This window comes from Eucyclogobius newberryi, unplaced genomic scaffold, assembly GCF_026437365.1.
Source record: "Eucyclogobius newberryi isolate DKJ021-1_F unplaced genomic scaffold, fEucNew1.0.hap1 SCAF_32, whole genome shotgun sequence".
Taxonomy (NCBI): domain Eukaryota; kingdom Metazoa; phylum Chordata; class Actinopteri; order Gobiiformes; family Gobiidae; genus Eucyclogobius; species Eucyclogobius newberryi.
The window spans coordinates 963,227-972,887 of NW_027315968.1; the positions used below are offsets into that span (position 1 = coordinate 963,227).

Sequence of the window (9,661 nt, forward strand, 5' to 3'; positions counted from 1 at the left end):
TTTAACCTGAGAGAGGAGGTGCACCGATCTCGGAGGTACTGCAATACCGAGCCGATGCGTGGAGTGGACGGAGCAAGCCCCAAATTCCATCTCCCTGGTCCAAAAATCAATTTAATATACGGTCCCCGGGTAGGGGACGTATCAGATATTAAACTGATAAGAACAGATACTACACTTGATCTTAGCCAAAAGGCCGAGAAGCGATGCCCACAATGGGTTCGGGGAGCAGTGAGCTCTCCCCACGCTGACCCTCCCGTCAACGGTCCAAAGCGGCGCCCGCGCAAAGCGCCCGGCGGAGGGGCCGGAGCGCGAGCGGCGTACATGGAAACGACCCTTTGGTTTTTTTTTTTTTTCCTCTGACAAAAAACAAGAGGGGAGAGCGCGAACGCAGTCCCCCACTACCAGAAATTATGCAGTTGAGATTCCCACATTTGGGGAATTCACAGGGGTCAGCACATCCTGTTTGTGCAATGGACGAGCCTCGCCCTGGGTGAACCACCTTCCTGATCATGGTGTCGCCCCTGCCAGGTAAGTATGAGTTGCTCCGCTCCGAGCCAAGGCCCAGGCCCTGGAAGAGGCAATGTGGCAGCATGGTCCTTCCGGCCATTTGCATGGACCAGCTTCCACCCGACGATTGAGCCCCAGGTTAAACGGCAGCGATACACACGCAAGTCTGTGCGTTCTAAGCACTCTTTTTTACTTTTAAAGTTCTTGAACACGGGATGCCAAACGGAGGGTACGCAAGGGCATGTTTAAAGGCCGACAAGACACAACCTTTGCTCTTGGAGGATGACCGCTTGCTTGCTTTAGACATAGGTAGAAAAGCCCCGCATTGAAGCAGGGCATCAAAAAATTGGAAAGATCTCTTGTTGTCCCTCTCCACGGAAATCTTTAGTAAAAGGCGAAAGATTTATACGCTCTGAAGAGAAACAAGAGTGCCACGTTGCAGCGCCACACGGCGTCCAGTACTTGAGGGCACACGGGGCTTCATCACGGGCAGTGTACTTCTGTTCACGCGCTCATTTGCATCGGCGGTCGCGCGGCAAAAGGGACACGACAGGCTCGCACGTCGTTTCTGTAGTGTAGCGGTTATCACGTTCGCCTAACGCGCGAAAGGTCCTCGGCTCGAAACCGGGCAGAAACAAAGCCTCCTTTTATGTTTGCTTCAATCTTTAACACGGTTCATTCCAAACTCGATGGTTTATTCCTAGAAAAGAGGGAGGAGCGGAGGAATTGTCGGCGTAGTCCTTCAAACTTTTCATCACAGAGATCGGGGGAAAAAGACACCGACACACACGCCCCAAAAAAAAAAAAAAAAAAAAAGGGGCCCCCCTGCAGCCCCATATGTCCTCGTTAGTATAGTGGACAGTATCTCCGCTTGTCACGCGGAAGACCTGGGTTCGATTCCCAGACGGGGAGAGAAAGTGCGTTTTACCCAGCACAAAAGCGTTGCACTGACGCTGAGGACTTGTCCCACCAACGTACCTGCGCTACACTATCGCTTCTGTAGTGTAGCGGTTATCACGTTTGCCTCACACGCAAAAGGTCCCCGGCTCGAAACCGGGCAGAAGCACGCCCTCATGCGAAGACTTTACTTGTCGAGGATGGGTTTGAAAGTCGGTGTTGCGTTTGACCCCCCCCCCAAAAAAAAACAAAACAACTAGTCACATGTACTGTACTCCACAAAGGGGCCACTCAAATTCCAAAGGTGGCCTATTTTGCACAAGGGTTTACGTGGAATGGGCTACCTCCCAAGGGGGTTGGGTTTAGGAACAGATACTTCACCTTCCCTCCCCCTCTTCTCCAGTCAGGGCTTTTGGCGGGAGATTTGAAATATCCAGCCCTTCCACTCAAAACGTCTCCGAGAATTTTTGTCCACTTCCGGAGCAGACAAACGGCAAGGAAGCGTTTAACATGAGGGTATGATGGCACATTTGCATGTAACGTGACGGCGAAAACAAACTGAATGACTTTTTTTAACCTGAGAGAGGAGGTGCACCGTTCTCGGAGGTACTGCAATACCGAGCCGATGCGTGGAGTGGACGGAGCAAGCCCCAAATTCCATCTCCCTGGTCCAAAAATCAATTTAATATACGGTCCCCGGGTAGGGGACGTATCAGATATTAAACTGATAAGAACAGATACTACACTTGATCTTAGCCAAAAGGCCGAGAAGCGATGCCCACAATGGGTTCGGGGAGCAGTGAGCTCTCCCCACGCTGACCCTCCCGTCAACGGTCCAAAGCGGCGCCCGCGCAAAGCGCCCGGCGGAGGGGCCGGAGCGCGAGCGGCGTACATGGAAACGACCCTTTGGGTTTTTTTTTTTTTCCTCTGACAAAAAACAAGAGGGGAGAGCGCGAACGCAGTCCCCCACTACCAGAAATTATGCAGTTGAGATTCCCACATTTGGGGAATTCACAGGGGTCAGCACATCCTGTTTGTGCAATGGACGAGCCTCGCCCTGGGTGAACCACCTTCCTGATCATGGTGTCGCCCCTGCCAGGTAAGTATGAGTTGCTCCGCTCCGAGCCAAGGCCCAGGCCCTGGAAGAGGCAATGTGGCAGCATGGTCCTTCCGGCCATTTGCATGGACCAGCTTCCACCCGACGATTGAGCCCCAGGTTAAACGGCAGCGATACACACGCAAGTCTGTGCGTTCTAAGCACTCTTTTTTACTTTTAAAGTTCTTGAACACGGGATGCCAAACGGAGGGTACGCAAGGGCATGTTTAAAGGCCGACAAGACACAACCTTTGCTCTTGGAGGATGACCGCTTGCTTGCTTTAGACATAGGTAGAAAAGCCCCGCATTGAAGCAGGGCATCAAAAAATTGGAAAGATCTCTTGTTGTCCCTCTCCACGGAAATCTTTAGTAAAAGGCGAAAGATTTATACGCTCTGAAGAGAAACAAGAGTGCCACGTTGCAGCGCCACACGGCGTCCAGTACTTGAGGGCACACGGGGCTTCATCACGGGCAGTGTACTTCTGTTCACGCGCTCATTTGCATCGGCGGTCGCGCGGCAAAAGGGACACGACAGGCTCGCACGTCGTTTCTGTAGTGTAGCGGTTATCACGTTCGCCTAACGCGCGAAAGGTCCTCGGCTCGAAACCGGGCAGAAACAAAGCCTCCTTTTATGTTTGCTTCAATCTTTAACACGGTTCATTCCAAACTCGATGGTTTATTCCTAGAAAAGAGGGAGGAGCGGAGGAATTGTCGGCGTAGTCCTTCAAACTTTTCATCACAGAGATCGGGGGAAAAAGACACCGACACACACGCCCCAAAAAAAAAAAAAAAAAAAAGGGGCCCCCCTGCAGCCCCATATGTCCTCGTTAGTATAGTGGACAGTATCTCCGCTTGTCACGCGGAAGACCTGGGTTCGATTCCCAGACGGGGAGAGAAAGTGCGTTTTACCCAGCACGAAAGCGTTGCACTGACGCTGAGGACTTGTCCCACCAACGTACCTGCGCTACACTATCGCTTCTGTAGTGTAGCGGTTATCACGTTTGCCTCACACGCTAAAGGTCCCCGGCTCGAAACCGGGCAGAAGCACGCCCTCATGCGAAGACTTTACTTGTCGAGGATGGGTTTGAAAGTCGGTGTTGCGTTTGACCCCCCCCCCAAAAAAAAACAAAACAACTAGTCACATGTACTGTACTCCACAAAGGGGCCACTCAAATTCCAAAGGTGGCCTATTTTGCACAAGGGTTTACGTGGAATGGGCTACCTCCCAAGGGGGTTGGGTTTAGGAACAGATACTTCACCTTCCCTCCCCCTCTTCTCCAGTCAGGGCTTTTGGCGGGAGATTTGAAATATCCAGCCCTTCCACTCAAAACGTCTCCGAGAATTTTTGTCCACTTCCGGAGCAGACAAACGGCAAGGAAGCGTTTAACATGAGGGTATGATGGCACATTTGCATGTAACGTGACGGCGAAAACAAACTGAATGACTTTTTTTAACCTGAGAGAGGAGGTGCACCGTTCTCGGAGGTACTGCAATACCGAGCCGATGCGTGGAGTGGACGGAGCAAGCCCCAAATTCCATCTCCCTGGTCCAAAAATCAATTTAATATACGGTCCCCGGGTAGGGGACGTATCAGATATTAAACTGATAAGAACAGATACTACACTTGATCTTAGCCAAAAGGCCGAGAAGCGATGCCCACAATGGGTTCGGGGAGCAGTGAGCTCTCCCCACGCTGACCCTCCCGTCAACGGTCCAAAGCGGCGCCCGCGCAAAGCGCCCGGCGGAGGGGCCGGAGCGCGAGCGGCGTACATGGAAACGACCCTTTGGGTTTTTTTTTTTTTCCTCTGACAAAAAACAAGAGGGGAGAGCGCGAACGCAGTCCCCCACTACCAGAAATTATGCAGTTGAGATTCCCACATTTGGGGAATTCACAGGGGTCAGCACATCCTGTTTGTGCAATGGACGAGCCTCGCCCTGGGTGAACCACCTTCCTGATCATGGTGTCGCCCCTGCCAGGTAAGTATGAGTTGCTCCGCTCCGAGCCAAGGCCCAGGCCCTGGAAGAGGCAATGTGGCAGCATGGTCCTTCCGGCCATTTGCATGGACCAGCTTCCACCCGACGATTGAGCCCCAGGTTAAACGGCAGCGATACACACGCAAGTCTGTGCGTTCTAAGCACTCTTTTTTACTTTTAAAGTTCTTGAACACGGGATGCCAAACGGAGGGTACGCAAGGGCATGTTTAAAGGCCGACAAGACACAACCTTTGCTCTTGGAGGATGACCGCTTGCTTGCTTTAGACATAGGTAGAAAAGCCCCGCATTGAAGCAGGGCATCAAAAAATTGGAAAGATCTCTTGTTGTCCCTCTCCACGGAAATCTTTAGTAAAAGGCGAAAGATTTATACGCTCTGAAGAGAAACAAGAGTGCCACGTTGCAGCGCCACACGGCGTCCAGTACTTGAGGGCACACGGGGCTTCATCACGGGCAGTGTACTTCTGTTCACGCGCTCATTTGCATCGGCGGTCGCGCGGCAAAAGGGACACGACAGGCTCGCACGTCGTTTCTGTAGTGTAGCGGTTATCACGTTCGCCTAACGCGCGAAAGGTCCTCGGCTCGAAACCGGGCAGAAACAAAGCCTCCTTTTATGTTTGCTTCAATCTTTAACACGGTTCATTCCAAACTCGATGGTTTATTCCTAGAAAAGAGGGAGGAGCGGAGGAATTGTCGGCGTAGTCCTTCAAACTTTTCATCACAGAGATCGGGGGAAAAAGACACCGACACACACGCCCCAAAAAAAAAAAAAAAAAAAAGGGGCCCCCCTGCAGCCCCATATGTCCTCGTTAGTATAGTGGACAGTATCTCCGCTTGTCACGCGGAAGACCTGGGTTCGATTCCCGGACGGGGAGAGAAAGTGCGTTTTACCCAGCACGAAAGCGTTGCACTGACGCTGAGGACTTGTCCCACCAACGTACCTGCGCTACACTATCGCTTCTGTAGTGTAGCGGTTATCACGTTTGCCTCACACGCAAAAGGTCCCCGGCTCGAAACCGGGCAGAAGCACGCCCTCATGCGAAGACTTTACTTGTCGAGGATGGGTTTGAAAGTCGGTGTTGCGTTTGACCCCCCCCCCAAAAAAAAACAAAACAACTAGTCACATGTACTGTACTCCACAAAGGGGCCACTCAAATTCCAAAGGTGGCCTATTTTGCACAAGGGTTTACGTGGAATGGGCTACCTCCCAAGGGGGTTGGGTTTAGGAACAGATACTTCACCTTCCCTCCCCCTCTTCTCCAGTCAGGGCTTTTGGCGGGAGATTTGAAATATCCAGCCCTTCCACTCAAAACGTCTCCGAGAATTTTTGTCCACTTCCGGAGCAGACAAACGGGCAAGGAAGCGTTTAACATGAGGGTATGATGGCACATTTGCATGTAACGTGACGGCGAAAACAAACTGAATGACTTTTTTTAACCTGAGAGAGGAGGTGCACCGTTCTCGGAGGTACTGCAATACCGAGCCGATGCGTGGAGTGGACGGAGCAAGCCCCAAATTCCATCTCCCTGGTCCAAAAATCAATTTAATATACGGTCCCCGGGTAGGGGACGTATCAGATATTAAACTGATAAGAACAGATACTACACTTGATCTTAGCCAAAAGGCCGAGAAGCGATGCCCACAATGGGTTCGGGGAGCAGTGAGCTCTCCCCACGCTGACCCTCCCGTCAACGGTCCAAAGCGGCGCCCGCGCAAAGCGCCCGGCGGAGGGGCCGGAGCGCGAGCGGCGTACATGGAAACGACCCTTTGGGTTTTTTTTTTTTTCCTCTGACAAAAAACAAGAGGGGAGAGCGCGAACGCAGTCCCCCACTACCAGAAATTATGCAGTTGAGATTCCCACATTTGGGGAATTCACAGGGGTCAGCACATCCTGTTTGTGCAATGGACGAGCCTCGCCCTGGGTGAACCACCTTCCTGATCATGGTGTCGCCCCTGCCAGGTAAGTATGAGTTGCTCCGCTCCGAGCCAAGGCCCAGGCCCTGGAAGAGGCAATGTGGCAGCATGGTCCTTCCGGCCATTTGCATGGACCAGCTTCCACCCGACGATTGAGCCCCAGGTTAAACGGCAGCGATACACACGCAAGTCTGTGCGTTCTAAGCACTCTTTTTTACTTTTAAAGTTCTTGAACACGGGATGCCAAACGGAGGGTACGCAAGGGCATGTTTAAAGGCCGACAAGACACAACCTTTGCTCTTGGAGGATGACCGCTTGCTTGCTTTAGACATAGGTAGAAAAGCCCCGCATTGAAGCAGGGCATCAAAAAATTGGAAAGATCTCTTGTTGTCCCTCTCCACGGAAATCTTTAGTAAAAGGCGAAAGATTTATACGCTCTGAAGAGAAACAAGAGTGCCACGTTGCAGCGCCACACGGCGTCCAGTACTTGAGGGCACACGGGGCTTCATCACGGGCAGTGTACTTCTGTTCACGCGCTCATTTGCATCGGCGGTCGCGCGGCAAAAGGGACACGACAGGCTCGCACGTCGTTTCTGTAGTGTAGCGGTTTTCACGTTCGCCTAACGCGCGAAAGGTCCTCGGCTCGAAACCAGGCAGAAACAAAGCCTCCTTTTATGTTTGCTTCAATCTTTAACACGGTTCATTCCAAACTCGATGGTTTATTCCTAGAAAAGAGGGAGGAGCGGAGGAATTGTCGGCGTAGTCCTTCAAACTTTTCATCACAGAGATCGGGGGAAAAAGACACCGACACACACGCCCCAAAAAAAAAAAAAAAAAAAAAGGGGCCCCCCTGCAGCCCCATATGTCCTCGTTAGTATAGTGGACAGTATCTCCGCTTGTCACGCGGAAGACCTGGGTTCGATTCCCAGACGGGGAGAGAAAGTGCGTTTTACCCAGCACGAAAGCGTTGCACTGACGCTGAGGACTTGTCCCACCAACGTACCTGCGCTACACTATCGCTTCTGTAGTGTAGCGGTTATCACGTTTGCCTCACACGCAAAAGGTCCCCGGCTCGAAACCGGGCAGAAGCACGCCCTCATGCGAAGACTTTACTTGTCGAGGATGGGTTTGAAAGTCGGTGTTGCGTTTGACCCCCCCCCCAAAAAAAAACAAAACAACTAGTCACATGTACTGTACTCCACAAAGGGGCCACTCAAATTCCAAAGGTGGCCTATTTTGCACAAGGGTTTACGTGGAATGGGCTACCTCCCAAGGGGGTTGGGTTTAGGAACAGATACTTCACCTTCCCTCCCCCTCTTCTCCAGTCAGGGCTTTTGGCGGGAGATTTGAAATATCCAGCCCTTCCACTCAAAACGTCTCCGAGAATTTTTGTCCACTTCCGGAGCAGACAAACGGGCAAGGAAGCGTTTAACATGAGGGTATGATGGCACATTTGCATGTAACGTGACGGCGAAAACAAACTGAATGACTTTTTTTAACCTGAGAGAGGAGGTGCACCGTTCTCGGAGGTACTGCAATACCGAGCCGATGCGTGGAGTGGACGGAGCAAGCCCCAAATTCCATCTCCCTGGTCCAAAAATCAATTTAATATACGGTCCCCGGGTAGGGGACGTATCAGATATTAAACTGATAAGAACAGATACTACACTTGATCTTAGCCAAAAGGCCGAGAAGCGATGCCCACAATGGGTTCGGGGAGCAGTGAGCTCTCCCCACGCTGACCCTCCCGTCAACGGTCCAAAGCGGCGCCCGCGCAAAGCGCCCGGCGGAGGGGCCGGAGCGCGAGCGGCGTACATGGAAACGACCCTTTGGGTTTTTTTTTTTTTCCTCTGACAAAAAACAAGAGGGGAGAGCGCGAACGCAGTCCCCCACTACCAGAAATTATGCAGTTGAGATTCCCACATTTGGGGAATTCACAGGGGTCAGCACATCCTGTTTGTGCAATGGACGAGCCTCGCCCTGGGTGAACCACCTTCCTGATCATGGTGTCGCCCCTGCCAGGTAAGTATGAGTTGCTCCGCTCCGAGCCAAGGCCCAGGCCCTGGAAGAGGCAATGTGGCAGCATGGTCCTTCCGGCCATTTGCATGGACCAGCTTCCACCCGACGATTGAGCCCCAGGTTAAACGGCAGCGATACACACGCAAGTCTGTGCGTTCTAAGCACTCTTTTTTACTTTTAAAGTTCTTGAACACGGGATGCCAAACGGAGGGTACGCAAGGGCATGTTTAAAGGCCGACAAGACACAACCTTTGCTCTTGGAGGATGACCGCTTGCTTGCTTTAGACATAGGTAGAAAAGCCCCGCATTGAAGCAGGGCATCAAAAAATTGGAAAGATCTCTTGTTGTCCCTCTCCACGGAAATCTTTAGTAAAAGGCGAAAGATTTATACGCTCTGAAGAGAAACAAGAGTGCCACGTTGCAGCGCCACACGGCGTCCAGTACTTGAGGGCACACGGGGCTTCATCACGGGCAGTGTACTTCTGTTCACGCGCTCATTTGCATCGGCGGTCGCGCGGCAAAAGGGACACGACAGGCTCGCACGTCGTTTCTGTAGTGTAGCGGTTATCACGTTCGCCTAACGCGCGAAAGGTCCTCGGCTCGAAACCGGGCAGAAACAAAGCCTCCTTTTATGTTTGCTTCAATCTTTAACACGGTTCATTCCAAACTCGATGGTTTATTCCTAGAAAAGAGGGAGGAGCGGAGGAATTGTCGGCGTAGTCCTTCAAACTTTTCATCACAGAGATCGGGGGAAAAAGACACCGACACACACGCCCCAAAAAAAAAAAAAAAAAAAAGGGGCCCCCCTGCAGCCCCATATGTCCTCGTTAGTATAGTGGACAGTATCTCCGCTTGTCACGCGGAAGACCTGGGTTTGATTCCCAGACGGGGAGAGAAAGTGCGTTTTACCCAGCACGAAAGCGTTGCACTGACGCTGAGGACTTGTCCCACCAACGTACCTGCGCTACACTATCGCTTCTGTAGTGTAGCGGTTATCACGTTTGCCTCACACGCAAAAGGTCCCCGGCTCGAAACCGGGCAGAAGCACGCCCTCATGCGAAGACTTTACTTGTCGAGGATGGGTTTGAAAGTCGGTGTTGCGTTTGACCCCCCCCCCAAAAAAAAACAAAACAACTAGTCACATGTACTGTACTCCACAAAGGGGCCACTCAAATTCCAAAGGTGGCCTATTTTGCACAAGGGTTTACGTGGAATGGGCTACCTCCCAAGGGGGTT

The 9,661-nt window shown here is 52.0% G+C and overlaps 26 non-coding genes across 26 annotated transcripts; 11 read left to right on the forward strand and 15 right to left on the reverse strand.

Moving 5' to 3' along the window:
* Nucleotides 1-13: 13 nt before the first annotated feature.
* LOC140374928 (U2 spliceosomal RNA) lies at nt 14-205 on the reverse strand. Its single transcript, XR_011929250.1, has one exon. It is a non-coding gene; the product is annotated as a U2 spliceosomal RNA (small nuclear RNA).
* A 165-nt stretch (nt 206-370) lies between these two features.
* LOC140374831 (U1 spliceosomal RNA) lies at nt 371-536 on the reverse strand. Its single transcript, XR_011929157.1, has one exon. It is a non-coding gene; the product is annotated as a U1 spliceosomal RNA (small nuclear RNA).
* A 287-nt stretch (nt 537-823) lies between these two features.
* LOC140375115 (U5 spliceosomal RNA) lies at nt 824-937 on the reverse strand. Its single transcript, XR_011929424.1, has one exon. It is a non-coding gene; the product is annotated as a U5 spliceosomal RNA (small nuclear RNA).
* A 134-nt stretch (nt 938-1,071) lies between these two features.
* Nucleotides 1,072-1,144, forward strand: trnav-aac (transfer RNA valine (anticodon AAC)). Its single transcript has one exon. It is a non-coding gene; the product is annotated as a tRNA-Val (tRNA).
* A 203-nt stretch (nt 1,145-1,347) lies between these two features.
* Nucleotides 1,348-1,419, forward strand: trnad-guc (transfer RNA aspartic acid (anticodon GUC)). The gene has a single exon. It is a non-coding gene; the product is annotated as a tRNA-Asp (tRNA).
* An 81-nt stretch (nt 1,420-1,500) lies between these two features.
* On the forward strand, nt 1,501-1,573 carry trnav-cac (transfer RNA valine (anticodon CAC)). The gene has a single exon. It is a non-coding gene; the product is annotated as a tRNA-Val (tRNA).
* Nucleotides 1,574-1,988: 415 nt separating this feature from the next.
* On the reverse strand, nt 1,989-2,180 carry LOC140374972 (U2 spliceosomal RNA). The gene has a single exon (XR_011929293.1). It is a non-coding gene; the product is annotated as a U2 spliceosomal RNA (small nuclear RNA).
* A 165-nt stretch (nt 2,181-2,345) lies between these two features.
* On the reverse strand, nt 2,346-2,511 carry LOC140374832 (U1 spliceosomal RNA). The gene has a single exon (XR_011929158.1). It is a non-coding gene; the product is annotated as a U1 spliceosomal RNA (small nuclear RNA).
* Nucleotides 2,512-2,798: 287 nt separating this feature from the next.
* LOC140375116 (U5 spliceosomal RNA) lies at nt 2,799-2,912 on the reverse strand. The gene has a single exon (XR_011929425.1). It is a non-coding gene; the product is annotated as a U5 spliceosomal RNA (small nuclear RNA).
* Nucleotides 2,913-3,046: 134 nt separating this feature from the next.
* Nucleotides 3,047-3,119, forward strand: trnav-aac (transfer RNA valine (anticodon AAC)). The gene has a single exon. It is a non-coding gene; the product is annotated as a tRNA-Val (tRNA).
* A 202-nt stretch (nt 3,120-3,321) lies between these two features.
* On the forward strand, nt 3,322-3,393 carry trnad-guc (transfer RNA aspartic acid (anticodon GUC)). Its single transcript has one exon. It is a non-coding gene; the product is annotated as a tRNA-Asp (tRNA).
* Nucleotides 3,394-3,962: 569 nt separating this feature from the next.
* On the reverse strand, nt 3,963-4,154 carry LOC140374973 (U2 spliceosomal RNA). The gene has a single exon (XR_011929294.1). It is a non-coding gene; the product is annotated as a U2 spliceosomal RNA (small nuclear RNA).
* Nucleotides 4,155-4,319: 165 nt separating this feature from the next.
* On the reverse strand, nt 4,320-4,485 carry LOC140374834 (U1 spliceosomal RNA). Its single transcript, XR_011929160.1, has one exon. It is a non-coding gene; the product is annotated as a U1 spliceosomal RNA (small nuclear RNA).
* A 287-nt stretch (nt 4,486-4,772) lies between these two features.
* Nucleotides 4,773-4,886, reverse strand: LOC140375117 (U5 spliceosomal RNA). Its single transcript, XR_011929426.1, has one exon. It is a non-coding gene; the product is annotated as a U5 spliceosomal RNA (small nuclear RNA).
* A 134-nt stretch (nt 4,887-5,020) lies between these two features.
* On the forward strand, nt 5,021-5,093 carry trnav-aac (transfer RNA valine (anticodon AAC)). The gene has a single exon. It is a non-coding gene; the product is annotated as a tRNA-Val (tRNA).
* Nucleotides 5,094-5,448: 355 nt separating this feature from the next.
* On the forward strand, nt 5,449-5,521 carry trnav-cac (transfer RNA valine (anticodon CAC)). The gene has a single exon. It is a non-coding gene; the product is annotated as a tRNA-Val (tRNA).
* A 416-nt stretch (nt 5,522-5,937) lies between these two features.
* Nucleotides 5,938-6,129, reverse strand: LOC140374974 (U2 spliceosomal RNA). Its single transcript, XR_011929295.1, has one exon. It is a non-coding gene; the product is annotated as a U2 spliceosomal RNA (small nuclear RNA).
* A 165-nt stretch (nt 6,130-6,294) lies between these two features.
* LOC140374835 (U1 spliceosomal RNA) lies at nt 6,295-6,460 on the reverse strand. Its single transcript, XR_011929161.1, has one exon. It is a non-coding gene; the product is annotated as a U1 spliceosomal RNA (small nuclear RNA).
* A 287-nt stretch (nt 6,461-6,747) lies between these two features.
* On the reverse strand, nt 6,748-6,861 carry LOC140375119 (U5 spliceosomal RNA). Its single transcript, XR_011929427.1, has one exon. It is a non-coding gene; the product is annotated as a U5 spliceosomal RNA (small nuclear RNA).
* Nucleotides 6,862-7,271: 410 nt separating this feature from the next.
* Nucleotides 7,272-7,343, forward strand: trnad-guc (transfer RNA aspartic acid (anticodon GUC)). Its single transcript has one exon. It is a non-coding gene; the product is annotated as a tRNA-Asp (tRNA).
* An 81-nt stretch (nt 7,344-7,424) lies between these two features.
* On the forward strand, nt 7,425-7,497 carry trnav-cac (transfer RNA valine (anticodon CAC)). The gene has a single exon. It is a non-coding gene; the product is annotated as a tRNA-Val (tRNA).
* Nucleotides 7,498-7,913: 416 nt separating this feature from the next.
* On the reverse strand, nt 7,914-8,105 carry LOC140374975 (U2 spliceosomal RNA). Its single transcript, XR_011929296.1, has one exon. It is a non-coding gene; the product is annotated as a U2 spliceosomal RNA (small nuclear RNA).
* A 165-nt stretch (nt 8,106-8,270) lies between these two features.
* On the reverse strand, nt 8,271-8,436 carry LOC140374836 (U1 spliceosomal RNA). Its single transcript, XR_011929162.1, has one exon. It is a non-coding gene; the product is annotated as a U1 spliceosomal RNA (small nuclear RNA).
* Nucleotides 8,437-8,723: 287 nt separating this feature from the next.
* LOC140375120 (U5 spliceosomal RNA) lies at nt 8,724-8,837 on the reverse strand. Its single transcript, XR_011929428.1, has one exon. It is a non-coding gene; the product is annotated as a U5 spliceosomal RNA (small nuclear RNA).
* Nucleotides 8,838-8,971: 134 nt separating this feature from the next.
* trnav-aac (transfer RNA valine (anticodon AAC)) lies at nt 8,972-9,044 on the forward strand. The gene has a single exon. It is a non-coding gene; the product is annotated as a tRNA-Val (tRNA).
* A 355-nt stretch (nt 9,045-9,399) lies between these two features.
* trnav-cac (transfer RNA valine (anticodon CAC)) lies at nt 9,400-9,472 on the forward strand. Its single transcript has one exon. It is a non-coding gene; the product is annotated as a tRNA-Val (tRNA).
* The last annotated feature ends 189 nt before the right edge of the window (nt 9,473-9,661 follow it).